At 39.4% G+C, this 25,388-nt stretch overlaps 1 protein-coding gene across 5 annotated transcripts in view; it reads left to right on the top strand.

Annotated features, from left to right (window-relative positions):
• The first annotated feature begins 12,444 nt into the window (after positions 1-12,444).
• LOC132911267 (5-hydroxytryptamine receptor-like) overlaps positions 12,445-25,388 on the top strand; it is a 159,494-nt gene continuing 146,550 nt past the window's right edge. For 2 of the 5 annotated variants that reach the window (XM_060967799.1, XM_060967798.1), the window contains exons 1-2: positions 12,445-12,668; positions 20,343-20,617. The gene's annotated coding sequence lies outside the window, so the exon portion shown is untranslated. Of the gene's footprint in view, positions 12,669-20,342; positions 20,618-21,843; positions 22,030-25,388 lie in introns of those variants that run through there. The other 3 variants (XM_060967803.1, XM_060967800.1, XM_060967801.1) reach the window with 2 other exon arrangements.

The following is a 25,388-nucleotide window of genomic DNA, read 5'->3' as shown; positions in this document are numbered from 1 at the left end:
AATATCTTTGAACCGAAACGAATCCTACCATCTTTTAAGTATTAATACGATCGTGTAATTCATTGTTTTTAATCGACAATTTAAATTTATAGTCTACTAATTCTACTACTGCTACTAGTGCATTATAAATAGTAGTACTGGAGTTTATTATAAGAAGATAGGAAACGCTGTTTCTAGTTTTAATTAGCCAGTAATTTGTATATTTTGACAAAATTCAAATACCCAGTGTTACTATAAGCCGACGAAAATGTTCGAACGTTTATGAACGTTCTCGTCTCTACCGCGATATTTTCCTAAGAAAGTTTTCGAGGGTGCTCCGGTTAACTCTGCCAGCTCCGTGGAATATTGCGATTCTAACGATATTTTGCCTCGGTTACTTCGATTCCTCCCTTTATCCGGTGTCGTTCGATGATATTAAAAATATTGCAACCGATCGTTGCTATCGGCGTTTTATTTTGAAAGCAGATTTGCCAAAACGCTCTCGGATGATTCTCGAATTTACGCGGACAGATATCAGATTTTCACTAAGGTTTCCAACGATCATTAAAAACTCGATGTCTTGTTAGATATGCACCTATACAAAAAAAGAGGGGAGGGAGAAAAAAAAAAGAAAAGAAAGGAAGAAGAATGGTTATGAGCGGTTTGTGAGCGACGTGAAAATCCATGGGTCGCGAGAATGTGCACTTTTCGAAAGTAAAAAGTTCTCGTGCGCGACGCGGCCACCCCTCGCGTTCATACGACGAAAATGGGAAAAAGTTTCGTTCGGTGAGCAAACGGGAGCGGATATCGACTATTATGCTACTCGAATTGAAATGTGCCTCAACTTTCCGCGCGCACCCGCGCTCTGTACATTGCCCCTTATCTTTTTATTGAAATATTTTATACATTCATGTCGGTGGAGAATCGTGTTAATAAAGTAGAACGCTTTGTTAACTCTATGAAGTTAAGGAAGAGACCAGAGCAAGAAAAGATAGAGAGAAAAACAATGGGAGAGAAGAAGGATATCGGGAAAGGATACGATAAGTCACACTTTCTATTTTTTATAAGAGACCGATTTTAAAAATACGAGGTTGAAACGTAAATTATAACGTAAAGAGTCGAAAGATTTCAAAATAGGCATCTTTCGATGTTTGGTGTCGATGATCTGCGCTTCATAACGGAAGCCATTAATAGGAATTGCAGGAATTTCTGTGGCTAGCCACATTTAATTTTCTCGATAAAATTGAATGACTTCTGGGAATGGACGTCGAACAAAGTTTAATCAGACTTCCTTTCATAAATTTTAATTCGGTCCCGAAAAATCTAATTTCGGTTATTGTTTGGTTCTGGGTAATCAGGATGGTCACGTTACCTGGATTGTGTATAAGCTGTCTGACAGGATTGACAATTTTCAAATTTGTCCTTTTTGTTTTCCACGCGGAAGCCTGACAATGTACCGGGTTATAGATAGTTATCGTCGGTTTTGCACTGGCGAAGAATCGATTATAGCCACTTTAGTAATCACCGGGATATCGAATTTTTCCTATGGGGACAAGGGAATTTCGTTTAAAAAAAGATTAGCTTTAGCCCCGTGCGAAAGGCTATCGCTCGACGAATCGGCCATTTGCATCCTCGCCACTGCGACATCTCCGGAATTTGCATAAATTCTTCCAATTTTTCAATGGCCTTTTCGTGTCGCGCTAAAAAGGAGAAAGAGAAAACTTTGAACGGTTATTCGAGTTAGAAAGATATTTTAAGCCAAGCTAAGTAATTTGTCCTGTGATTCACCGAATTCGAATCACTTTTATACGTGTGTACATCTGAAAATAAGTTAACTGATCGCTTATCAGTGATGTGATAAACAGTGAAATATATCGTATATTGACCTCTTATCGACAGCTCGCATTAATCATAGTTTCCTACGAGGATATAACTTTTATTCGCCAGAAGGAAAGACGTCGAATGTTAATTTTCTCAGTAATTGTGACAATCTGGTAGCACGGGTATTGCATATATATTACTTTATTTCTGCAACTTATTTTCTCGCTCATTTTCTCTGACTCAAGTTATTCTATCATAGAATTATTCGAGTTATTCCCTCATTTTTTATATCTTCTCTTGCTGCATATAAAGTACACGATATTTTCTTATTCTTCCATTATTATATCACAGGCTAATAGTGTCTCAGAATATGCAACAAGTACGGTTATTCTTTGCAACTATTGAAGATTGAGTTTTAAGATGCTGAGACTCGAGTGACTTAAACAGCACATACCTTACCATAATTCCTTTCTGCGGATCTGCAATTGCACAATTCTCACTCCCATTCTTACGGTCATTTATTTCCATTTTCTTTTTTTTCTCTTTATTTTTCCATCTCTTACCCTCATTTTATCGAAATGATTTCGACGAATGTCTCACGCGCCACGAAGACCGCGCTGGCAAAAATTGAACCGCACCCTTTGAAAATTAATACTCGAATACTTTCGCCAGTGTCTGCCGGGAAATTCCAACGATGGGACGTGATCTCTCCTTGCCCCGTTCCTGCATTCGCGCTGAGTAATCGTTCCGTAATGTCGCGGAGAGAACGATGCTACTTTATCAGCCCTCGCCGCTTGTTAACGCATCCACAGTTTAAGAGAGACAACTGCAAGCACGTCGACAGAGAGGTGTTAACGAACGCGTATAATTTATGGAATAATGACGCTGCAAGGATTAAAGCGAATTACGAAACAGATTTCCCCTCTGTTAACATTTCTTTTCTCTTTGCTCGTGATTTATGACGAATGCTGGCTTCGCCGATGATGTGAATCTTCATAAATACTGATTTAGTAGGTCACCTAGTTTATAAGCAGTCACGTGTTTTTTCTTTAATTCGTTGATTTTCTTTCTTAGTCTACCATTTACTTGACTTGAAATGTTCTTTCAAATTTCTACTCTCATCGATCAGGTCACTTGGCTTCCAGTTACTTGGAACACTTCATTAATGCGAACTTGTTACTTTAACTGACTGCAGCTTTCAAGCTCCAAATAAAGTTGAGGTGCATTAAACATCTGCTCCTGTCTTGGTTGAAAGAAATGACATTTGTTAGATAATTTACATAATTTCCTAGTCACAATCTTCGCTTCTAACGTACCCGTAAAGAATTATGTCGTCAATTATAAATGTTTGGTATTTGCTTTGTACTTTAATATATTAACTTTCGTATTTACGATTTCTCGTACATCGCGCGTGAAATTTTGGGAATCTCTTACGCGATCACATTTTCTTACTTAATTTCCTTCAATTCTTTCTTCAGAAACTTATGCTTTTTTTTCGTTCGAGCACGTACACGTTACTCGTGATGCAAGCAGAAGCCGAAGTTACGTAATGGAGGGTAGTTTGGACTAAATGTTTTCGTACGACGGTGGACGTTGGTAGTTCCACTCTCTGGCGATGGTCACGTCGCAGCGATTTGTCAGGATAATTAAGCGGCGCTTATTCAACCGGCGAAAGAAACGTCGATTGCGTTCGCTTCCGAGCAATTCGCCAACTCATTACCACAGGCCGCTAAGGCTCCGTGGTAATTGCTCCGAACCATAGTTTTCCTCGCCGAGCTGTGTGCTCGATTTTAACATAGTTTTTGTGGCGGATTTTAAACTTGGCCCCGACCTAATGTAACTCCTATTAATATTCCTCCGTGCATCCCAGCGTTTTTAAATCGTGGCTTGACCCTGCGGTTCACGTTATTCCATTGCTACGACATTTGTTTTAAAAATCCACTAAACCACGTTCCTGATTGGTATTGAAATATTTTTGTTTCACGTTTATCGAAGTAAAATGGTTACAGAAAGTATTTGCACATACGATTGTACCGACGAATTTCTTTTCTCACGTTCCGTACATGCTTCATTTACATTTTCGTATTTCGATGTCTGTTCCCCTGAAAATAACAAAATACGAAAGTCACACGATTTTCAGGCAACGATTTAAGGGCTTGACCATTACAGGGTTAACAATTTTTCATTTTGTCTCTGCGAAAGAAAAATATAAAGTGGCGTGAAAGTAATACCATCTTAAGTTTCGGCGCTTGGGAAAGTTACTTGGAACTGTGCAAGAATTCCACGGTGGTAACAGTAGCTATATAACTCTGTATTTCGCGTTACCTTTGTGTCAACTTGTACAATATTTCGCAATAATACGATACGAAGAAAATATAACAAGAAAGTAAGCATGTATAACATAGGAAGCAACTATAACCCAGAAAGAATATTTTTATATGACTGTCAATGATTGTGGTTTCGAGGTTTCGAAAATCCAAGCTGGATCTGGTCCAATCGCCGCCCGAATTTCACATATTTTGTCTCAGGAATCGCAATAGTCCGAGATATGTATACTACATCGTAACGTGTAATTTTTGTCAAATTCTAAAGTGCATATACGCACACTTTTTCTCTGGCAATATCATCTAAGTTATCGTTGAAACTCTTTCGATTCATGCTTATCTTACTTTAATCGGTCTAAAAAATTTAATAAAACCTGGATCACCAATGACCATGACGATGCTCGATGTTTCGATTCGAAATTAATAAAGATTCACCACCTCGTTGAACGTAATATTCCTTTCGATTCGAAATAAATTGAACGCTGCTGTTCGAAATGTTTTTCAATTTAAGCTTCTATTACCAAACGTCAGAATACGTAGTCGTGCACGCGTAGCATTGCCATTTCCTCTCTTGCCATGGTATTTTGGCCGTATATCGAAGAACGGTTCCGGCAACATACGCAGCGTGCGCGTCGCAACTTAAAAAGCATCAGCAACTTTCGTCGTGGAAGAAACTTGGCCGCCATCGAAGGGATTTCCGCTGCTTGCAAATGCATGATGCTTGGTTGAAAGTTATCCTGCTGCCATGCCATTTTGCCAGCTACCGACTGCAAGTGCGAAATCTTTCGTACATTTATGAAAATCGTTCTGGAATAGAAGACAAATCCAATGGAAGAGAAATCCTGTTTGAAGAAAACGAGATATGAAAACGATACGGTTCGTAACGAAATCACAGGTTGGAAAAATTTCAACAATAAAAAACGGCCGAGATCTTATCGTAGTACTTTACTTTTCAACCTCTGGTTCTTGCACTTTATCGAAACGATTTCCACACACGATAAATGTTCCTTCTGCTCGCTTTAAAAATGAATTACACCCTAAAAGCTTCACGTATGGCAACTTTATTGCGCCTGACATGCGATGTCGCCGTAATTTCTCGCCCAAGACTTACTCTTACCAAAAGGATTATTAAACTTAAACCTTCTTCTGCAAGCATATTTCCACACTTTCCACCAACAAACTCACTCGTTTTTATACACAGGCCTAACCTTTTCTACTGTTCTAGGCTTTCGAAACGACTAAGAAAAATTTTCTGATACTCGTATCGAATTCTCGTCACTTTCTAATAATTTTTGCAAGATTTTAAAATATCTGTTATCGAAAAAGGATTTGTAAAAACCTTCTAATTTTGCAAGGGCTACGAATTTTTCGAACAACCCGATATTATTTAATATGTAAGTCCCCGTTTCGTTTTCTTCGTTCCATAGACACGTTGGTTATTCACATAGAACGGTACTTGGAATCAAAGCGGCTAGCGAAAGAATCGCGAATTTGTCAATGGACAATAGAATCCGCGAGTTTTCTTGTTCGCGATGTGGAGTTTGGATAAAATAAGAAGAAACGAAAAGGCGATGTCGTGCTATTCCAGACGATGCCATCGATTTATTCCCCGGACAATGAATAAAACGTTGAAACCTCTTGTAGCGGCGGGTTGCACTATTCAGAGAGCGCTATAATCAGAGAGAAAGGGACAGAGATACGAAAGGTTGGATCAGGTGCACCATTCACGTTGCACGCAAATGGACACCCAGCGCTATGATTATTTATACCTGGCGCCGTGTAATTTGTTCGCTGAAACTCGATGCCGGATGCTCGCCAAGACATTTTTCCATCCTCTTTTTCTCATTTTTATTTATTTATGTATTTACTTACCGTTTATAATAAAAAAAATCCCAGTAGAATATACAGGGTGAGTCTCCCAACACGACGACTTAAAATAACTCGTAAGTTATTCGTAATAGTAGAAAATGTTTGAAAGAAAAATTGCATGGTATCTAAGGGGGCATACAGTGCTCTAATCTAGAAAAATAATAATAATATTCATGAAATTAAATAACAACAAATACATTAATAATGTGAAAGTCTGAGCTGACGAAAATAGCGATCGAGGTACGTGACGCGTATTCAACTACAAAAGAAATTAATCTTGCTATAACAAATTAATAAGACAGTCTATTATACCATTGAGAATATTTCATGTGCAAATAACGTCACGAGATATTTTCCCACTCGTGACAGTTTGTTTCCCTCTCGAAACAAAATGGAGTGAAAAGAACGGGAAAAAAATCGCGGAAAAGAGAACAGATCACGGGTGTATTCCATGGACGCGAAAGCACGAGGAACGAAACAAAAAATCACGAGGAGATTACACATTTCGACGGTGCTTCTCTACGAGCGATCTGGGACGGTGTGTAAAATCGAGTCGTTCAAACACACCGGTCGTTCTATTGTCGTCGATCGTTTAGTCCACGGTAAATTTTATTTCCCTCGACACTTCCGCGAGCTGCGTGGTAAAAATCGAGCGACGTACATTCACCGTACACTGTGCACGATACCAGTTCGATAAAGCGTTAGCGTACACCGTGAAAGGGGAAGAGAATCGCGCGCGAGGTCGCGACCGCGAGAAGGGTCGGAGTTTGTCAGCTGGAAAGCCGATTGTTCGCCTTGTCCCCGATTTTATGATCACGGAAATTACTGGCTGAATCTTCCCCGGATACAGGGACAAACAGGTCGCCTGAAGCCAATGAATATGTATATAATCGAGAAACATGCATCGAGCGTGAATCGAGTCCGTTTATTGGCACGCCAACGTACACTACAATTTCGATGATTAAACCAGCTTTACGGTTCCGTCCTATTTTGTCCATCGTCTTCATTGTTCCATCTTCGAGCTACTCGAGCGTTTTGCGATCGATTTCGTCGCTCGCGGTTCTCGTAGGACGCCCGTAAACAGCGTAAATTGTTTGCACGATTCGCCACCTACAATTCATAAAAACGATTTCGCGTTAAGCACAGGTTTCCGAGCGTCAGATGTGTTTGCTTTCCATCGCGATCGGTTTCTATGACGAACGTGAGACAGCTTCGACGATAAGTCATCAAGTTGGATTATAGAAAGTATTCCATGGCTATACCGATTTTCCATCGAATAATATTTGCCTTTCATCAAAGAGTTACAACGTTTATCATCTATCACGTGAGAATGTATTTTCTATTTGCTTCTGTTGAGATGACGATAGCTCGGAATGGATAATTCAAAGGGACGAAAGTGTTAGGGAATTTATAATGACGATTGAAAGCAACGAGTTCATTTGAAGAATTTCCAACGTTTTGAATCTTCCAGCTAAATCCCATCGACGATTCCCTTAACGCCGGAATTTTAATAATAACAACTCTCTGGCGTGGTGTCGACCACAGAATTTACGTGTACCGTACAGTTAAGTGTACCATCCCGTACATTAAATATAACCCAGCGTCCGCTAGTCGAAGTGGCTCCCTCGACGGTTACGATGCTCTCACGTCGACCAAGGGGATCGTGTGACCAACGCTACTGGCTGTCGATGGAACCGCGATAGGGGAGAACGTCCAAGAGGTGGTAAGAGTCGATGGATTCGTGCCTCTTGCCGTTTACACCCTCTCCGCCCCGCTTCCAGCCCGTTGAACCGACTACCTGTTTCACCCCTCTTTGTCCACGTCCCTCGTAGCTAAGCTTTCACGGGATTAACGAGTGGTCCGAGTAATCTTATTAAATGGTCGCGTTTAGCGTGCTTTAATTGGTACGCCAGCGATTCGCTACGGCTCCTCGGAGTATCGTTAACTTTTTAGATTCGCATCGTGACCGCGCGAACGGAGCTTGCGAAGTTTGACGTCGAGTAAAACTTATTTTTGAAATTTTCGTAATTACAGAAAAGACGTTAAAGTATTTTTCACGGTCTGCTTTTATCCTCGATTGCAGCTAGGTAAAGAACGAAAGGAATTGAAATTACTTTTACACAAACAACGTTGGTTAGTTAATGAAGTAAAAGATTTATTGAATTTTATAGTACGTTATTCCTAGCGTTAATCCTCCAGATTATCCGCAGATCTTCATATTTTCTTGTAAAAGTGGCGCACGAAATTTATATCTTGCATTGCAAAAAACACGACGCGTCAATCGCATGGTTCAATTAGCGAGACAAGTAGAATTCGCGATTTCGAAATTTTTCTATTCAAGAACAATTGCGTTGAAAATTTTTATCCCGAATTTTGGTAACTCCGGTTCTTCTCAGTCGCAATGTGTTCGTAAACCGTCCGTAATTGGTACCATCGTTACTCAAAGATCCTGATAGATATTTGTTTATTTCTCGAGACTGTTCGACAGGGTAAATGCATCACGTCAGTGGAGCTCGTGTAAATCCTCGACTATTCCCTCCGAATTCGTTACAACTCCTTCTATCTCATGGATATTTATTGCAATTCTCGCGGACCCGCTTGAAACTTGCAGAAATCTGCCGTTATTTCCAACCAACTTGATCTAACCTACACCAATCATCTCCGATTCATGGGATACTACTTCAAGTCGCTCGAGATCGCAGCAACCTTCCTCTGCTACTATATCGAGCTTCTAACTCCTCCCCAACACTTAGAATTCATCGATGCCCGCCCTGTTCGGTCACAATCTACTTGAAACAGTTCCGATTGACAACATTTATCGCCCAATTTAGTCGATAACTTGGAAAGGTGATACTCAGACTATCGATTAGTTTCCAGATGTACGTGCCTCTTCCTTTTCTCAGCGTTCGTATTTATAATCAGTCGGTTATTACACACATATTTAATAGCAAGCCGCCAGTTCTGCCGAATTTCAGCTTGTTGATTTTTTATTATAGCCCATACTCGACTGTTTCTCGGCAACGAGCATTTACGACATCGAAATGTACGGCTATTTGTTATTACTGGAAAATCGAGGGCCGATATTTAGCCGATATTTAGCCAATATTTGTGCAATATTGGCCTCGCTTCTCGTTGGTATCGCTTACCCGTCTATTCAACCTGTCGCACAGACAAAAAGAATTCTTCGTCTTGGACTTTAAACGCTAGTTTTCCAACACACACCAAAATGAGTAAGAGAGAGAAAGAGATGAACGAAGGATGTAATTCCTCGAAATATAACTTCTTCCAATGAAACACGTTATCTTTAGATCGAGATTGAAATCCAATAGCGTGTCCTTTATTCCACTAGAAGTTATTAAAGCACCTCTGCTATTGGTATCATTCAATGAGACGCAATTACAATCGTCGAAATTTCTAGCAGCTGCTCTGAGTCAAACACCATCAAAAACCGAACGATTAAGAACCGTTTTGTTATCCCAACTGCTTCACTAAAATGATTCACCGCGAAGAAACGTTACAATGATTCCGTGAATATTGTATATTCTATTACCACCTCACCGATGTAATAATAGTTGTGTTTCGTTATAACATTAATGAAATGTCAAAATGTTTTTAGTGTAAAACACGTAATATATTCATAAAATATATACGAAAATCTCGAACAAGGATCTATAGTACATTTTGGACGAAATTGAATCAACTGTAGAGTATGGTTCTACGGTCGATCGTTTTGGAACACACAGCTTGCGGATATTTCGTCGGGGCAGATATTTCCTTTCGAAGGCCATCCAATGTTGAATACAAGAAGCACGTTAGGTCTCTGAAACTTCTAAAACAGTGTACCCTACAAACTGCTTTTTCTCAAGATGTGTTCAATGTGTTTTGGTCTCATGTGCAAGGTCTCCAGAGAATCGTAGTTTTTCAAGAAATTCCTGAAGCATGGTGTTTTCGATCGATTACACGCGTGCGTTCTCACACGTTGATCAGGTTCGCTACTGGGTGATTAAAGGGCACCTGAAGCTTCGTCGACCCCGATGTAACAAAGCTCCCTACTATCGATACATCCAGCAGGGGAGCATTGAAAATAGACTGAGGGTGTCGATGCGCTCGTCAATGAACGATCCAGACGTAATGTACATCTTTTTCTGAGCGAAAAAAAAAAAACAGGATCGTGCGTTGTTTGTTCATAACGAGGGAGAAAAACAACGCGTCCGTACGGCGAGCCACGATAAACCGCATAACGAATCGACTGTAAAGCGATGGCCTTCCGATCTCTCGCGTTACGCACGCCGCGTTTTATCTCGTTAATACGCAGAAAATTTTACAACGCGTCCGCTTAGCAAAAGCTTCGCTGACGGCCGTGTCATAATCGAGATCCGATAATGGAAAATTTGGATAATCGAATCTCGGTTAACCGAGACGTTATTCTGCCGGGTCTCTCTCCGCTGGAAATCCGGCTGTGCGAACGTGAACGTTTTAACGTCGTTCGATGCTAATCGGCGAAATTTATTCGCGTCAAAAACTCGAACAGCCCGCGGAAAGATGGCAGTTATAGGTTTTTATCGTTCTTAAGGCGTTAGGAATAGTTAGGTTCGACCCTCGCGAGATTAATGGCACAACACGTGCCGAGATAATCTTTAAGACAATCAGTGAATTTCACATTTCGAACGTTTACGACGCTTGAATGATGATTTATATTTGTGCAATCGCATTTTTATTAGTATGTCGTGCTGTATTTCTCGTATTTCGTGAACATTACGCTTCTTAAGAGAGGATCGAAAGATTTTCCGGGAGAAGATAGTAGTAAAAACACGAGCTACAAACGTATCAACGAGCAGATTGTTATAATTTTTCTGCGAGCAAAGATTCCTTCAGCTATACAATCTCGTTATAAATGAAACTCTGTCTGGATTAACTTTAGACACTTTAAAACTTGTGCGTATTATATCCTGTACTATTATACAAATAATTTCGTTCGTTGTTAAAAGAAAAATCCATCTCGGAAGGGTTAAGTCAGGTTTACGATGTAAACGTGATTTTGCTGCTATTTTTGCACTTAAAATTTTTTATACTATTTTTATCTATTTCTTTCTACTTATTATGAGAACTGTTACAGTTTCGAAATGATAGATAACTCGCTTTAACTGAGAAGAGCAGCGCAGAAAATTATACAGCTCAGTAATAATCATAAATCATAGTACAATCGTTCTAATCGTTCCAATTCCACAAGAATGTCCGCAAGAAAATTCTTCTCTTTCAATGTGTCATAGGTCGAACCACTGCTCGTTAAGGGAGTGGGTCGGGTTAATCGTACTTGGTGAAAAGTCACGTCAACGCTATCGACGACAATTCAGCGTCTCTGACAGGTCGAGTCGATCAAATCTTGGAACGCTTCGGCGAGGAAGATGGAAAAGGTGTGGGAAAGTCAAGAGACCGTACATCCCTCGAAGGACTGGCGGAGTTTCCAAAGAAAACAGTTGCTGGTGACGAAGTTGATTCGATGCTTGTAATTCTTCGAGAATCCAAACTCGAACGTTTTCTTCTTGCTTCTACTTTCCGCCTCTTTCATTCCGATCGTTTCATTGGACAAAGAAGCGCGGTAATTTAGATCGCCCGTGATACCTCGCGATATTTCCTTGTCTTCCTCCTTTTTATTTTACAGTTCCACCCTATAAGAAGTTTAAGATCCTACAACTTCTTCCGTCTGATATTTACCGCTGAGAAATTCTCTGTATCATTCACAAGAAACTTTTCCAAATTTTCTGCTCTTACTAAAAATATTTCTTCCCGAAACAGGATAGAATATTAATCAGTGAAAATCTTTCTAAGGGTCTGTTCGCAAGACAAATTTTTGATCGTGTTTTTCTACGTTTGATGAAGTTTCAATCGATGCCAAGCGTTTGTGTGTAATAGACAGAGACAGTTTCGTAACGCGAAGCAAAATTACGTGTAAACTGTTTCTACGAGAAAATGTTTCAAATAAAAATTGAATTTTACATGTAGAAGACATGATCCTTTTCTATTGTTCCAATTGTACGAACTATATATACGAACAGGTAATCTTTTTCTTTTTTCTTCAAAAAGCTCTGCAATTACTCTCATGCACACATTCACGAAATACCTTATCTCCATTCAGAAAACCAGAATACCTAAATAATGAATATTCAGAGTATTTATCTCCGTCATTAATCCCGAATCGCTTGCACGGTGGTTCGCTGGACATCTCGGAGTAGATAAGGCGTTCCAAGGATGGGTGACGGTGTAGGTGGCATCGTTGGCCATGTAGGGTGGCCGAACACTCGAGTTGTCGGGGGTTGTAGAGGGAGGATGGAAGGTTGCCGCGAGGCGAGCCGAGTTAGCGCCTGCGTAATACCATCTCTGTCTACTTGTCAGCCAAGCAGAGCTGCCACCACCCTGCCCGCTTTTCCTCTCGCCGCTACTCGATAACAAACTCCACAGTACCAGTACTGGCACGGTACTCCGGACCACCGGGTCGCTCGAACATCGCGCCGTTTCCATCGGGAACCGTTTTCACCGGATATCGATATCCGTGTTTACGCGACAGCGCATCGACGGCCGACGTTCGACTCGGGTTTAACCGGATCTGAACACGATATTCGACCGGGTGCAAAACGATCCAGCGCTGGATCTGTGGCAAGTCAACGCATCACGACGGTACATCCTTTCGGTTTTCCTGTGACAAATGTTCTTTCCTTTAATATTCCTAATGCACGTTTCTTCATTTATTCCGATTTGTTACAATTCACGTGATTTTCGATCGGTCGCGCACGATCCAGGTCTGGATCCGTGGCAAGACAACGCGCGATGAGTACCCTTTGATTTTTCTTCTAACAATTTTCTCTCCTTTAGCATCCCTAACGCATGTTCTTTTTTCTTTTCTAATTTATTGTAAATTTGTTAGAATTTACTCGTTTTTCGAAAGATTGCATACGATCCAATACTAGATCCGTGGCTCGTCCGAGTGAACGCGTCACGACGGTACGTCGCTTCGATTTTCCTATGACGAATTTCCCTCCTTTCGCATCCCTAACATAACGATTTAATCTATCTTAATTTGTTTAAATTTATTCGTGACTCGTTATATGACGTGAAAGTTTCCAAAGGATCGAACAGATCTAGCGGATTAGAAGGAGCGTTTTTGTTTCGAAACTTCAAAGTTTCTTTTCAATTCGAATGAATGCCTTAACGATCGACGCGAGGAAACGGCACACCTCTCTGCTGATACGCTTGTTATGGTGTATAACTTGTTGCTCGGTCCTGCACCAGTCGCTTGGATCGCTACTGTGATTTTAAATAAATCGCGAGTCGAGTGTTTGAATATCACGTTACCAGCAGCCTCGTACGTTATTCCTGTGGTCTATCTATTCTTTCATTTTTGGAGGGCCATTTATGGATTCTCGTTGAGAAGTTCGATAGAAGGTGCGAGGAGAGGAGGATCGACGAGACAACGAGGAAGGGAAGAATCACAGGGAGTTTTCCTCGTGTTAGACGAACCCTCTCGTTATTTGCGGCTTAGGATGACCGATAGCAAACACGCTCGTTCTATCTTCGATATTTGCTCATTGGATTATACGCTTTCCCTTCCTCCCTGCTTCTCCTGAAGGTCCAAGGAAGATCGAGTTTCTGTCGATCGAAGGTTCAGTGACATGCAAACATTCGCACCTTTGTTGGCATTTGGGAACTCGAAACTCCTTTACAGTTTCAACTTCAACAAAGAAAAGAACGAGAAGGAAAAGAAGGAAAAACGTAGCTGAACGTTTCTCTCGTTCTCCGATTTGCGTACTACTCCAAATGGACAAACTACTCGAAAACTTAACTGCACGGAGTAACTCTTGAGTTGTTCCTTGAAAAAAAAAAAAAAAGAAAAATAAAAATAAAAGAGAAGACAAGAAATTGGTGTCCATTCAAACATAGCTCGATAATGGAAACAAATTGGCAAGTCTCGGAGACGAGTGTCGTATCTTTACGATTCCGTCGCTCGTTTCCTGTTTTTCATCCTGTGTTTCATCTCAATCGAGAAGTTTAGAGATTCGTGGATCAGAAATACTGCCACGGAAATGAAGTTTCTCTGAGCCCTGGTTCTCGTCATTTCTGCATGCTGCTGTGGAAGAGGTTATTCGCTTTTACCAATGCGTTTCAATGTCCATCTACGTCGGGGGAATAAAAGGTGCACGCGGAGAAAACGGCAGTGGCTGATCGTCGCTTGGAGGTGAGATCGTCACGGGTTTCAATTTCACGCGTAGAGATATCGTGGGCCGTAACTCGCGTGTTCTTTCTTCTATCTCGTTTCTCCTTTCTGGTTTCCCTTCGTCATCCCCCTTTTGTTATTCTCGCACTCCACGGGGAGAAGTCGATCCCCTCGTGACCGAGCCCGCCGACAGATTGAATCTTTCGTTCACAGATCTCTCGCTCGTTGGCGAACGCAGCCCGAAAAACGAAGGGATCTACTCGGGAAAAAAAAAGCGGTCCACTTTTCGTTTTAGAGCGAATGCCGCTTTATCGTTGCGTTGTTTCTTCCCCCCTTCCATCCCTGTCACTATTTTAAAATGGAAATCCGGAATTTTATCGCCGCTTCTTCCGCTCTAAATTCTGTCTCGTTGCCTTCTCTGCTTTTCCGTGTAAGTTAGTGTCCTTTAAAGAATAGAGAGTCGACGTTCATTTTACACGATCGAAAGTTCCATCCTCCACTCGGCTTTAATCCTCTTTCCTCCTTCCGAAAGATTCGATTTCGAGATTTAGCCGGCCGATAAATTGAATTTGTTCTGAGTTGTCCACCGGAAGGGATGTTACCTCTTCGGTCAGCAGAGGTTTTGCCATCGTTTCATATCGCGGTGGGAACGTTTGATGTCGTAAAGCAGGATGTGCATTATGATCGAATTGGTAGCATGCGACCGTGTGTCCACGGAAATCGCGTTATCATTGGAATTCCGGATCTCCTTGGACCGGTTGTCACCGTGAATCGCCATCGAAATCGTTTTCCACGTCACGCCTTTGATCGTGAGCTCCACGCTGAAATCTAAATTCTACGAACCACCGAATTTCCAGCTATTTCTCTGATCAGACTGATATCAGACCGATTCCTAGATCCAGTCAGCTGACAAATTGAATTTTTCTTCGCTGTCTCTCCGACTGAAACGGGCGTTTCCCCTTTATTTATTAAAATCCCTACGATCTGACCGAGGATCTCCTTTCGTTTAACCAATGGCAGATAAATCGAATACAGCAAACAGCTGGATCAGGGCTGTACGGTTTCTTGGTTCGCTTCGAATCGTCTGGAATCGCTCCGAGAATTAAGCAATTACGGTTTCTTTCGACCGGTATTAACCTGACCTCGATCAATTCTCGCTCCCTGCAGCTTCTTTTTCTCGTCCATCTGATTCCACATCTCTAAAGCTCTCTCTCTCTTTCGTTTTGGACCCGACTAACCGCAACAACATTGTCTAGAGTTTTCCCATTAAAGAGACACGTCGCTGCTGTTTGCACGCGATGCACTGCTTCCTCAAATCACCCTGGGCGGACTCTGCTATTCACGCGAACAGACGATGACACGCGTCGTAATTACGGGATGGTATTTACGTTTACTAGTTCAAGTTCCACTGCAACGTTTCGTTTGATGAAACAAACCATTGTTGTTCCCTGTCACCTAAAAGCTTCCAACCTTTGTAACACGAAATCGACGATTAATGGAAAATTCGCGCATCAGACGGCGAAAATCGATCTTATCAGAATCTCTCTTCGTAAGCCATTAAATGGTCCCTTACGAAGTTGAAACAAAACCAGAGCGAAACAAGAAAACTTATTATTATTCATTTCTTTCATACGGGGAGCCATAGAAATATGGTTAGTCGTCTTAAATAAATTCTTGCTAAATTATATATAATTTACCAGAAATATCTTGTAACTTCTATATCTATTTTCAGATTTATTCAAAACTTTGCCAATATAATCATGATAATCGAGTCTTAACAACGAGACGAATGAAATTGCAGAACGTTTCGCACAAGACACGCCATACATCGTCGTTGGCTGCCATCTGAAATCTTCGAACCTTTCCGCCACGACTTCGGCGATTAATCGAAAATTCGCGCATCTAGCGGCAGCTCTCGTTCTCATTAAGCTTTCTCGTTTTCTCTGACGTTCCCATTGTTCGGTTCTATCTTCGATAGATTTCGTATCTACCAAAGTCTCTATCTGCCAAAGACAGACCATCTGGTCTGCCGCCTTCCTTTCGTTTCGGTTCCGTAGAATATTTGATCGCGAAACGAAGGAAATGCATTGACTTCTAACGAGCCTATATTTCCTTAGGCAGTTTCCTTTCCTTCTCTTGCTAAGGTGGCGAGGAAATTTCTCGAGTTGCAGTTTACTGGGTCAATGGTGAGTATTATTCGACCGGTTGGTCATTCTGTGACTTCCCTTCGCTTCTTTTATCGATATAGCTGGATGGGAATCGATGGACTATGAAGAAATTGAGAAAGTAATTCTATTCTCTACGATATTAAAAGAATGAGATAGTATTCGAACCCTTGCAGACATTCTTTCTCAGATTTGTTCAAACTATAATGAAACTTCATTATCATTCTTATATCCGTAATGTTTAAAACAAATCCGAAAAAATATATACAAGTTACAATACATTTGGTACAAGCGTATATTTCGTAGAAATGAAGAAAATAATTAAGCAGTCAATTATTCATTATAACAGCAATAGGTTTCGATATTCAATTCACAGAATTTCTTCATTTTATCATTTCCAGTTTAACATGGTTATTCGTACGGTAAATCAATCTTTTATTACATATTATACGTTTGTAATAAATGTTTTGTAACTTTTATATACATTTCCAGATTGCTATAAAATTATAATTACGAAAGTCTTTTCTCGTTAAGGTGGCGATGAAATTTCAAAATATTTCACATAACACGTACGATATGGATATAGGGACTGTCTATGGTGAATTGTTCAAATACTTTCGCGATGTAAGTTTCGCTTTTTTACTTTCATATAGAGTTCTTCATCGTTGTGGCCAGGCGATGCTGAAATTTCTCTGTTGTAAGTGGAAGAGATTCTTGAGGATGTTCCAGCATCGTATGACTTCGAGATTCCATCGTAGTCCACGAGATTCTTTCGTCACGTTATTCGTCGAAAGAATAAGAGAAATATTCGATCTGCTGGCGATCGTTCGGTCCTTTGTTCGCCTCTTGCTGGCGATTATTAAAATTTATTGGTTTATCGAGCATGATGACCCTCGCTCGGTAGAACGTAAGGTCGAAGGATTAAGAAAGGTCGTTAACAGGGTCACCTTTATCCTCCATTGCGTGCTAGAAATACTTGAATAATTCTACGCAACACGTTACATAAGGTGTCGTAACCCGTTTGATGTTTCTGCATGCAGTTTCATCTTCCTTTCCTCTTAGAAAACGATAGAAACAAGCATTATTATAAAACAACAATTTGTGGAAGAAAATTTTCTGAGCGATGCTCCTCTGGAATTCTGAAGTCTTTCTGGAATTGCTGAATCATAATAAATCTTGAAGTATTCGTATTTTATCGAATTTTTAGAAAAAATGTCTCATTTCAAATTAAATCGTAAACAACAGGAGAGAAACACGACAACTACATTTTTGTTAATTTGTTGATTTTTAATATCCTTATGGCTCGTTTTAATATCAAATAGCTAAAAGTGGAAAGAATCTGTCAGATCCAGCCAAAGGCAAAATCGCTACAACAAACGCTGTTTTAATGTTTATATTTATAAATAATATTTTAATACTCGGATAAACAATATTGTCTGAACTATGAAGTGCACGAAAAACTGCATTACGTTCAGCCTGAAAATCAAATAAAGAGAGAATGCTCGTAACACAGGTTTTATCGACATTATATTCTACTAAATTTTTAAACCGTTGCATTGTAAAAAATGAAAAATGTGATTTATCGTATATTCTTCGTCTACGTACTCCAATTATTTTGTATATCTCTAGAAAGAAATGTTTCTGGTATATACAGGGGATTCCCGGTGGAACGATTCTGTTCTATTTGCTTTTCATTCCGCTTATTAAGCGCGGTCACAAATTTTGCTCTTGATCCTCTTATCGGATCCAATTCGGACGGCGTCTTATCGGCCTACAAAAATTCCCGTCGCGGTGCAAGGACTTCATCCCAAGGAATGATTTCCTTAATCCGCAGCTAGGAAAGAGAAAGAAAAATAGAAGGAAAGGGAAGAGGTCTCGGTAGTCCATTGTCGTCGGCGATTTTAAATCGTAGCGAGTCAATTAATCCGCGCGGTCCTCCTTCCTGAATGTTGAATAACGGCTGCCGACGTGTATTAATTGGAACTCGATGAGAGGATTAAGGACTAAGTGGCCGGCTGACCTTTTCCTCGAGATGTCTACCTTTTTCACCGTTTCACATCGCTGGGTTCTGCTTTCTTTTTCTTTCTCTCTATCTCTCTCGTTTCTACGAACAAGCTACCATTAACTTTTTCTTACCTGGTCGATGAAAATAAGAGGAGAAGAGGAAACGTAAAAATTAATTGCCGATCGAATGTTAGATCGTCGACTGGGACGTTTCGTTATGAACAAAGATGGAGCAGTTCGGCGTGGAAAGTATAAGATTTTGAAATCTGGGACAAAGTACGGCCATTTCTCGAGGAAGATCTCGAGTCAGTAGTAACGAGATACTTCATTCCAGTTCCTATCTACTTTGCTTTTGCGAAAGAATCACGATATTTCTGGATTCAATTGCAGCTTCAATCCGTACAAAAGCCACCCCTATACTTTAACAGATTTCGCTCGAGGACCCCGAACCTCTTTCCAAAGACGCAAACGATTTCGAAGTTTTGCTGGAAAATAATTTGCCAGCTGCTCGCTGAGCAAACATCGACATGCTATCTTAAAGTCGACGAAGCTGTCCCAAAACGTTGCCCGGTCGTAAGTTCATAGAGTTGAACTCTTCGTTTCACGATAAACTAGCTGCGGCCGGAAGTTCTGGCTCTGCAGAGAGGAACCTGCCTTCCTGAAAGCGCACGGAATACTGATAGGAGCTCGTGTAAACCTGTAACACTCCCTATCACACCTTCCTCTTTCGTCATTCACCCCAAACATTGCGATTATTCTAGAGAACCACTGTTGGCTGTTCGAAACCGTTAAAGAAGTAAATTTTTCATAATAATGAAAAATACTCTAATAGAATATTCACAGATTATTTCTAATAAACATCGCGATGGCTCGTTGAATTTTCGGTTGGACGAATAGCAAGAAATTTATGGAGTTATCAAAAAAGAAAATAAAATTGTACGAGAAGGATACAGGTACGTAAAGAGGAATATTGTCGTATGTGAACGAAATAAAAATAGAATATAGAAGGGTCACGTTATGGTGATAAATACATCGTACTTTGATTCACGGAAATGTCATTCATAAACCTGGTATATCGATTAGACATTCGAGTTAACCCTGCTGTGACATTTGAGTGGTTTTCCATCGGATCGTATTTTTCTACCCTTCGAAAGTTTCTTAAACTTGAGGAAAACACGATAAAGAATGTATTTATAAAGTTATATTTATAAAGTAACAATCGTGTGCTACAGATTTTCTTAAAACATTAAAAGATTTTCCTTCGTTTAAAGTTGAAACCGAAGTAAAGCCAAGGCACAAAATATTTTTACGAAAGTCAGAAGCATGATTATCTATGCTATACGCTAAATTCTTATTAAATGTGCAATAATTTGTAATAAATATCTTGTAAGTTCTATAAATACGTATCTTCGGATTTGCCTGAAACTTCTCCAACATAATCAAGATAATCAAGTCTCATGACGGTGCTAATGAAATTTCAAGATTTATCGTACACATAATATATTCATAGGAAGTGTCTACAAGTGTTCGAATAATTTCGTGGCCTGTGTAAATCCTTCGAGGACCGTGGCAGGGGTTAAAGAGGGGTTGTAGTTACATAAAGACGACGAAGAAGTATACTTGAGCAACCGAGGTATTTAAGCAGCCAGGGTTAAACAGGGGTCGTAGTTACATAAAAACACACTCAAGTGTACTTGAGAAACCAGGGTATCTAAGCAACTAAGGATTAAACAGGGACTGGTAGTTATATAAAAACACATCGAAGTGTACTTCAACAGCCAAGGTGTTTAGTCTCTGGAATAGTCGATGATGAACCTTTTCCCCGTATTGCGAAACGTCGAACGAAAAACGGGGCCGGCCAGGTGGCTGCTACTTTCAGCTGCTGCTAAAACGTGACCCGACACTAGATTATCGGCCGTCGTGATTGGGTATTCGTTCGAAATAAATGGCCGCTAATGGTATTTCTGGTAGGTGTCTCGGCCGATAATGCGCGTATCCGGTGCAGCTAGCATTAAAGCGACGAAAACAGCGCGTTGCTAGCCACTTCGTTGCCTCTGTCTCGCTAATGATTCAACGTTTTAATCGTTCTCGTCAAACTGTCTACGTCTGCAAGCGGATCATCGCCGTTTGGATCACGTACCACCGGGATAAGGCATTCTAGACGAGCAACGTCGCGCATGCAGACGATGCAACAACGATGGTGTGCGTCGTCGTCCGCTGAGATTGGCCTTGCCTAGGGATTTCAGGTATGAGCCAAATTTTCCTACGAATTCACAGCCTCCAGTGACTTTTGTGCCATGATAAATTACTGATTCATTGTTTACGGAGGATGTGGTAGGGGCGGGTTGGCGTTCGTGCGGATATAATATTCGAGGCTGATATATTCGAGCTTTGTCACGAGAAATAAACTGGGAAATTTGTTTTGTTATTTAAGGAAGGAATTATTCTTTGGTTGAAAATGATCAAGTTACGTTAAGTATATATATTACTGACAGACGGTAGATGTTTACAAATTTAGAGAAAATCTAAAATTGTGATAACTGCGTATCGTATAAAAATTATTTATTTAGTGGATGAAACTAAATTATTTATCTGGCTTCTATCTGTTTTTAATAAATTTGCATAAGTATCCGCAATCTGCTTATCAACGATGAACCAGTATTTCTAGAAGGATTTTCTTCTCTTCGTATCTCTATAGATTCTCATAAAAAGCTGTTACCTAGAGCTAGAGATTTCTAGCATTCTATGTATAATAAATTTTTATCTAGAAGATTGGATATTTCCAAAGAAATCATGCATACAGTAAAAATTCTAATATTATTCTGCAATTCTCATCGAATCAAACCGTGACACTTTTGTATTATTCAAGAGCAACAGGCATTTAATTTTGGCAGAGTATTCCCTTGTATTTTTTAACTACTCTATTTACCATAACTTTCTACCTACAGGAATATTCGCTTGTATTCTTTAACCACTCTATTTACCATAACTTTCTACCTGAAAGATTACGTATTTCAAAAAATCTTGCATCCCCGCTTAATACATATTCTAATATTATTCCGCCATTCATATCGAATCAAACCGTAATACATATTACTTTATTATTCAAAAGTCTGGGGTATCTTTCTAACCAAAATGTTTCGGAATTGATCGTAGAGAAACGAAAACATGCGCATAAATTGTCCATGAAGTGTAAACATCTGTGCTCGCGTTCCTCATTCAGCAAAAAAAGGGACGTGTTCGACGAACTGTGATATCGTATCATTGCTTGTCAAGCGCAGAGGCATTTCTTTTTTTTCGGAACATCTTCTATGTTATCGCAGTCTGTTTCGGTTTTCACTCGGCCGAATAAACAATTCGAGAATCGTAGAGTTCGACAAAGGTCGGTTTTGGCGTGTGTTTGGGTCGTGTTATTACTCGTCATTGTACGCAGTTTAGTGTTCGCTCAGCCTTCGAAGTGCGCGTACGTACCATGGCGTTCTCTAAAATTTCTAGAATATTTATAATTACGTTACTTTTATTAACTGTTGGCGTGCCATGCTCGTTTTACGATCGCGGTTACGTGTTAAACCGATATATTTATTAATTTTAAACACGCGAGTGCTGTAATCACAAGGTTTGGCGTACCCTCCGGCAATATCCCGTAATCTGACAATGAGTGAGTAAGCCCGACAGAAATTTTCCAATATTTAATACCATCGTAAACTTTTTATAGCTGTATAATAGCATACGTTATATAATAGTCAATATGTTCATTATCGTTATTAAAATCGTCGAATAAAGAGAGCGATTGATCGAAGGGAAAATGGTACGTGACGAAATTTTAACTTGAGAAAATTCTGGATTTAATTAATCTTTAGACTGGAAACATTTTTACGGTACCCTTAAGAGAAACTTTCGTGTTCGATGCGTTTCTCAGTAGACAATTCTCGTGGAAAAGATGCACAAAAATTCACGTAACATTTTCAAACGTTTTAAGTTAAGGTTATTATAAAACCTTTGTGAAATAATATTTTTTGCGAGAAATTCAAGCCGGTCGAGATAGCCCGGGTATGGAATACTCGCTGTTACAATTTAAGGGTTAAATTTTAACTGAGATATCTATGGTATAGTAGAAAGCTTTATTCTAAAGATTGAAACACACCGTTATGTGCATGCAATATTATTTATAAAAATTTAGAAGATCGTAGCAAGGCGCGATAGATAGATACCTGTTGGAAAAATGCACCTGTGCTACTATTTTCTCATCGAAGCATCGATTAACTAAAATATTTTAATATCAAAAGAATCGTATATTTTCTCCGCTTTTTTCTTAATTTGATACCAAATAATAGTAAGTAGGAATGGATAGATAATTAACAATACAAAATTAGACACATTTATTCTCGTTAGTACACGAATTGAATAGAGGCCAATCGGATGAAAAGCGGTAGAAACCGTAACTGAAGAAAGTAAACTTTTAATAGAGACATCTGCATACATTTAAACATTAAAACGCATTGTTACGCTTACTCATAAAGGCCTGAAAATTTCTAAGAAAGCTCCCTATAGTCCAAAACGCTTGCACCACATTTCCATTTCCAACCCATTAATTTAATTATCGCATTTTCATTAAAACAATTGAACATTTCGTTGCTTAACTAAACGACGAAAGCCAGGTATTATTTCCTGTAGAAAAAAAGCAAAAAAAAAAAAGAATAAGAAAAAGAAAGAATTTCCGCGAATAGGAGCGTTTGTTTGTATCCAGAGAATGCTTTCGAATCGAAAGGAGGCTTTACTCCTGCGTTTTTCGCTCTGCCGATAGTAACAAAGAAATTTATGCGTTCCCATTCGAGGCTTTTATTCAAGCCGCACCTTCCATTTACCTGGTGTACGGATCGAGAGGCGTCCGGTTAACGATTCTACAGTCAACGAAGCTCCGTTCTTCGCCGAGAACTCGGTTAATTGCGCCGATAGTTTCGTTTCATTAGCGACTAAGCTATCAAATCGTTTTGCCATCGAATACGGGATTTGCTGATCGTGAGTCCACTTGAGCGAAGAATAAACGAACTTGCCGCGAAACACCAATGGTATATGTGCAAATAAAAGTAGAAATTTCGCCAGAGCACGTGAATACACGGTTCAACTGCAAAGATAAAGCATCGAGGGGTTTACACCGAACAGGAAACCCCTTTGGCAATCTGAGCTTACCCTCCACGTCGTATTTCCTTCTGTTTCGCATCTTTTTGTTTCGTTGTAATATTTATTCCGTCCTTTATTCTATTTACACGCGAACGTCATCGAAACGATACACCGTCGTCGATTAATATTTCATTCGGCTTCGATCCGATCGGAGGTCGACCTCCGACATTCGTACTTGACACATTATGTAAGAACATAAGAAACGTAATTTCATAATCAACTTGAATCGTGGCTCCTTATCCCTCGAGGACGAAACGTTTTAACTCGTTGACTGCCACGTGAGTTTTATATAGTTTGACGTGGGAGGCGTGATAGATCGAAGCACGCCATATCATGGCATTTAAATTGTGAAAAATATTATACTGTATTTTGTGCTATTTTATCTGATGTTATGTAAATCGTTTATATTATTGAGAATTTTTTAGTCCACGAAATTTCTCTTGTTTGAATTATTCTAAAAGATTTAATAACGCGGATTACCTTGAGAGTGAACGTGTTAATTAATCAACTTGTATTAGTTTTCTTTTATATTGAAAGTGAATAGTTATAACGATGCGTTTTATTAGACACATCTTAAGCAATGAAGTAGTATGTAGAAAATCCTTTACTCTCAGTATATGTAATTTCCATCGAAATGTCCTAGTAATAACTTTCCCTGGAATAATTTTGCTATTTTTGCAATCTACGCGTTCAAACGATTCGATTAATGTATGTATAATATGTCGTATTTCACAAAACGTGGCTTTGCTAGAAACATGCATGTAAAGCGAAAGACAAAATTAATTAATTACGAAATTATTAGTTACGCGAAAGTTATTAGTTTCGTCGTTTGCGGGATTAAGTTTCGATCGTAAGATAAATATTATGTTCGGCGATGAAAGCATTATCGAAGACGAATTACTCGTTTGATTTTCAACGAAAGCTATAACGAAAGAAAAATACCAAGCGATTTACAAATACATATTTCGAATTGAAATCTTCTCTTCGTCACGTTTTGTTATTATTAAAGATATTAAAATATTGCTTCGTTACAGTTTCTCGTGAAACTTTATCAATCTGTGAACTATTTTTAAAAACCATCATCATCGATCCTAACGGTTTAAACTAACTTTCTATCTTCAACTATGTTGTATTAAGATATTACATTTTAGTGACAAAGAGACATCGATACAAGAAAGACAACAAGAATTTATCAGATTTTACGAAATAACAAAGTTTCATTAAAAATGGAATGTGAAGTTTGCCCTCTGGGAACTTAACTTTTTAGTCGAAACTTATACTCATGAAATACTTATCAAATAAAATTCAACGACACCAATTTTAAGTTTTAGCAATCTTGTCGTTCAAAAGTGACTGTACGAAAAAGGTAACAAAATTTTGTATGGCTTTCTTCCTCATATGCGTGTTAAATAGATCGTTCGTCTTTGTTGCTACTATGAGCATAACTGGACACTGTCTCGTGGAAATAGAAAAGTACGAGTAATATTCGTATTGCTTAGGCTATACATCTCTGCACTTATGCAACCTTCGTGATAGATGTTATTTGGCAAATTATGAATTTATACTAAAGCGATATTTCGCTACTCTGAGCACGATACGTGTTTAAATAAATAATACGACTTACCGTCTGAATGGTTATCACGTTAAAACAATCCATCCAGCACGTCAAGAATAAAAATAACTTTTGAACCAATGGATTGCTAAATTCGAAACCGTCATACTTCGTTTCTATTCATTTGCCATCAGAGAATGCAATGGAAGTTAAAAAAAGGAAAAAAGAAAATAATCTCTCAGAGGAAAAATTTACCCAAAATGGACGTCGAAAAACGTTTTTGA

This window comes from Bombus pascuorum, chromosome 10, assembly GCF_905332965.1.
Source record: "Bombus pascuorum chromosome 10, iyBomPasc1.1, whole genome shotgun sequence".
NCBI classification, from domain to species: domain Eukaryota; kingdom Metazoa; phylum Arthropoda; class Insecta; order Hymenoptera; family Apidae; genus Bombus; species Bombus pascuorum.
This window is presented reverse-complemented; position numbering and strand designations above follow the sequence as displayed.